This window comes from Marmota monax, unplaced genomic scaffold (assembly GCF_021218885.2).
Source record: "Marmota monax isolate L192 unplaced genomic scaffold, Marmota_monax_Labrador192_F-V1.1 WCK01_AAM20220418_F8-fsc00215, whole genome shotgun sequence".
Classification (NCBI taxonomy): domain Eukaryota; kingdom Metazoa; phylum Chordata; class Mammalia; order Rodentia; family Sciuridae; genus Marmota; species Marmota monax.
Window position 1 is genome coordinate 3,374,369 of NW_026695214.1, and position 5,042 is coordinate 3,379,410.

The 5,042-nt window shown below is 35.7% G+C and overlaps 1 pseudogene; it reads left to right on the forward strand.

Annotated features, from left to right (window-relative positions):
• Positions 1 to 933: 933 nt before the first annotated feature.
• Positions 934 to 1,753, forward strand: LOC124084166 (vomeronasal type-1 receptor 4-like; annotated as a pseudogene).
• Positions 1,754 to 5,042: the final 3,289 nt, after the last annotated feature.

The window sequence follows — 5,042 nt, forward strand, 5'->3', positions numbered from 1 at the left end:
TTTTATCAAGATCTTTGAAGGTTTGTTTCTAATTGATATTGGCTTACAGAATAATGCTTTACATATCAGTGAAAATATGCTGAAACTTCAATTATATATTACTGATATAAAATAGAATGACAAAGGGGCAGTGGTTGTGGCATTGTAGTACAGCGCTCACCTAGCATGTGTGAGGCCCTGTGTTTGATCCTCAGCACCATATAAAAATAAATAAATAAAATAAAGGTATAAAAATAGAATGACAAAGTATAAAACATAAAATTAAATATATGTCTGGGTTACTGAGAAAACTCAGCTAACTAGCTTTGATGGTGGAACATGGTGGTTAACTGCACTCTTTTAGCACTGTAGATAAAACTTAAAGTTTTACTAGTTTTAGTGATCAAGTCCTCAAATATTAGTACCTTCCTGTGGCAATATAATCATGTCATAATGAACTTAGTTACAATTAACTGGTATAAATACAACAACTAGGCTAAATGCACTTCTTAAAATCAGGCCAGACTGTATCAACCCCTATACTACTGATCTAGGGTGGATATAAACAAATCAGATATCTCTCAGCTTAAATCTTCCTCATCTTGTAATTACAAGTGCTGGCTTCATAGCATGAAGGGAATTATAAGGAATGAAAGTTTATGCTTCACTTTACATCAATTATAAATATATCACAAAACATTTGAAATGGTTGACATTCTAAAGTCGGAATCTTTTAAAAACGTATAATTTTTTTCATACACTTAAAATTTGTACATAGAAAGTTAAAATGCAGTTGAAATCTGATAATTGAAAAATCATATATATTTTAAGTGAGAACTAATAATAAGTGGACATATTGGCCATTGGTTGACCTTTTAATTGTACCCCTTACCTCTTGTCCTCATGCAGGATCCTGGGATCTGAAGATAAATATCATCTATGGGAACTGGCAGAATGGCCTCTGGGCACCTGACCATGGGTGTGGTCTTCTTGACCCAGACTGTGGTTGGAATCCTGGGGAATTTTTGTCTCCTCTCCTCCTCCCTCTGCCTTTACTGCTCTGGGTGTAGGTTAAGATGCACAGATTTGATTATTAGGCACCTGACTGTAGCCAACTTCCTTTTCCTGCTCTTCAGGGGAGTCCCACAGACCATGGCAGCTCTTGGGTTTAGACATTTCTTCAGTGATCTTGGATGCAAACTTGTTTTCTATGTTCACAGGGTGGGCAGGGGTATGTCCTTCAGCAGCACCTGCCTCTTGAGTGTCTTCCAGGCCATCACCATCAGCCCCAGGGACTCCAGGTGGGCAGAGCTCCAAGTGAAAGCCCCCAGGTACACTGGCACCTCTGTGTTCCTGTGCTGGATCCTCCACCTGCTGGTCAATATCATTTTTCCTATGCATATGACTGTGAATAGGGGTGAAATTAATATGACACAGAGAAAAGAATTTGGATATTGTTCTGCTAGTGGTTATGAAAAAAGTGTACACACAGTAAATGTAGTCTTGCTGTCGTTCCCTGATGTGCTGTGTTTGGGGATCATGCCCTGGGCCAGTGGCTACATGGTCTTTATTCTATACAGGCACAAACAGAGGTTCCAACACCTCCATGGCAAGAGTCCTGCCCCCAGATCCTCCCCAGAGTCCAGAGCGACTGTAACCATTCTTGTTTTGGCGAGCACCTTTGTGTCTCTGTACATGCTCTCCTGCAGCTTTCAGGTTTGCTTGGGTGTTTTTGGAAATCCCAGTCAGTTGTTGGAGCATCTCTCTGCCTTAACCAATATAGCTTTCTCAGCTCTCAGTCCCTTTGTTCTCATGAGAGGGGACTCCAAAGTCTCCAGACTCTACTTCACCTGGAGTAGAGCATTCTCTTTTATCTGCATGACTATGTGAACTATATGCACATATAAATGTTCTGCTATTACTTACCTACCTGGATTCATGAACACAATATGACAGAGTGTAAAACAAGCAAGTGTCAGAACACAGACATCTGCATGAGTGTAAACGAGCCATTATATGTGTTGAGTGTGTATGATGATTTGTTATGCTGCTTGTGTGGTAAGATTGTAGATTAAGAATTAATAAAGAATGGAAGAATATCTTTGCCAGCTAATCTTATGGGGGATTAATGTTAAGAACCAACAACAACAACAACAACAACAACAACAACAAAAAAAACTGAAAAAATGAATACCAAAAAAACCTCAAGAAATAATTCAAATGATAAATGGGAAAAAGGACTAAACAGACATTTCTTAAAGGGAAAAACTCAAATAGCTGAAAATATATGAAAAATTGTTTATCATTCCTCTCAATTAGGAAAAAAAAATCGAAACTACATTGAGATTTCAACCACTCTACTGGGAATGACAATCACCAAGAACAGAAATACTACTAAATGCTGGTGAAGAGGCAGCAGAGGAAAGGTACACCCAGACATTGTGGTGGGACGGCGTGACTCTTTTGAAAAGCAGTATGGAGATACCTCAAAGAACTAGTAATGGAACCACTGTACCTCCCAGCATCCCATGCTTGGTGTTAATCCAAAGAACAAAAAATCATTGTACTACAGTGATTCAGGAACATTAATAATTATTGTAGCACAATTCACAACAGCTAATTTATGAAACACTGTGCCCGTCCACAGATGAACGGGTCCAGAAAATGTAGTATATATGCACAATGGAGTTTTACTCAGCCACGAAGAAAAATGAAGTGAGTCATTTGTGGATAAACGGATGAAACTGGAGAACATCAGGCTAAGTGAAATAAGACAGACTCAGAAAGTCAAGAGTGGAATGATTTCTCTCATATGCAGAAACAAGGGCAAAAGAAAAGAAAGAGGGGGAATAGGCAGATCCTAGGAAAACTGATGAAAACTGAAAGGGAAGAAGGAGGGTTGGGAGCAGGGAGGGACTGGGGAATGAAATTGACCAAATTTTGCTTTGTACATATCTGCATATGCCACAGTGAATTCCTCCTTTATGTATATCTATATAGCACCAATTAAAAATAATTAAATACCAGAAAGACCAGTAGGGGGCTAAATGGAACAGATTATGTTCCATGCATGTATGATTAGGTCAAAATGAACCCACTATTATATACAAATATATGAAAAATTGTGCTCTATTCATGTAATAAAGATTGTAATATATTCTGCTGTCATGTATTTAAATAAATAAAATCAATTCAATAATAAATAAATAAATAAAAAAGCAAAAAATGAACCCACTATTATGTATAACTATAATTCACTAATAAAACATAATAAAATGTATAAAATATTAACTACATGAAAAAAATACCATTTATTATCTGCTTTTGATATCTATGCCAGGAGGGTATTTATGAATGGTTAATCTTTTCAAAAATATAACAGAATATAGTGAAAGATATGTCTTCAACAGGAACACTTACTCTATTTTTGTTGACTATAACAAAAATTGTGACATGATTTATCACCTTATGTGTGCTCTTCATGATATTTTATTTTTCCATCTTTCTTTTATAATAACTTTGAGATACATTTTATGTTTCATTACTAGTTTTATGTTTATTTTATCTTTGTGATCAACCTAGACTATTGCTTATTTTAAGATATACTAAGCACAGGTTAGAGATTTAATATCTGTGGACTTGGGTAATTTCACATTATTATATTTGCCTTCCTTTAGAAATATTCTGATATTGGGGCTTTGAGGGAAGCTCATGATAGAGTGCCCACCTAGTGTGTGTGAGGCACTGGATTCAGTCCTCTGAACACAAAACTAATTGTCATGCATGTGAAATATTTAATGCTCCATTAATATGTCATCCACGGTGTTCACATGATGTTTAAAAAAAAAAAACACTAGGAATGGCTCTGAGTCTTGTCAGACAAAAATCAGAACATGCTGGCCACAGAGCTCTCCTCATGATTCCTGTTGTCCCTCACCTGAAGGGTGAGCCTATTCTGACAAATATAAGCAGAGAGCATTTCATATTATATTGTTCTTGATACAGACATCATACAACAGGAACTCTGTTGACCATGGCTTTTAAATTCCACGGGTTGCTTTAATTTATCTGTATTTTTTTTTTTACGGTTTGTAAATCCTTTTTCAGCACTGAATTATGCTATGTGAATGTCACACCACTGCCTTAATCATTCTCTGCAGATAGGAATGTGTTTCCCAGTTAGTTCAATTATTTGGAAAAGTCATAGAACACATGAATTCTAGAAAACATTTTAGGTTGACACACACACAAATTTGTACTGCATATACACATAGTAGTGGAATTGGAGTGTTGTTGTTTAAATCCAATCTGATTTCAGTAAAACTGCAAAATAGTTTTGCATAATGTTGATCAATTTTCACATTTACTGGAAGGGTGTGGTTTTCTTAGTGTTCCAAAATTCTTACCGATACTTGGTATTTTGTTTGGTCTATTTCTTTATGAAAATATGAAGATTTATTTGCACTTCCCTGATTTCTAAGGAGATTGAATAGTTTTCACATTCTTTTAAGCCTTTTAATATAGTTTACTTTAAAGAGTTTATAATACAGTGGTTCCATTTCTAGATTTTGAGAAATCAACATACTGTTTTCTAGAGTCACTATAGTAATTTACAGTCCCAACAACAATGTGCAAGTGTACCTTTTCACAGCATCCTTGCCAGCATTTATATCATTTGTATTCTTGGTGATTGCCATTCTAACCAGTACGAGATGAAACCTCAATGTATTTTTAATTTACTAGAAATGGTGAACATTTTTCATATATCCATTGGCCATTTGTTTTTCTCTTGAGACGTGTCTATTTAGTTCTTCTGCTCATTTATTAATTGGGATATTTGGGGGGGTTTGGTATTAATTTTTTAAAGTTCTTTATATATTCTGGGTATTTATTCCCTTCTAGAGTAGTAGCTAGGAAAGATCTTCTCTGAGTTTAGAAGGCTCTCTCTTTATGCTCTTAATTATTTTCTTAGTTTGCAGAAGCTTTTAAATTTGATGCATCCCAAATTTAGTGCATAATCAACTGCTCCATTGCTTCTATGACTGTGTTGATACAGAACATTA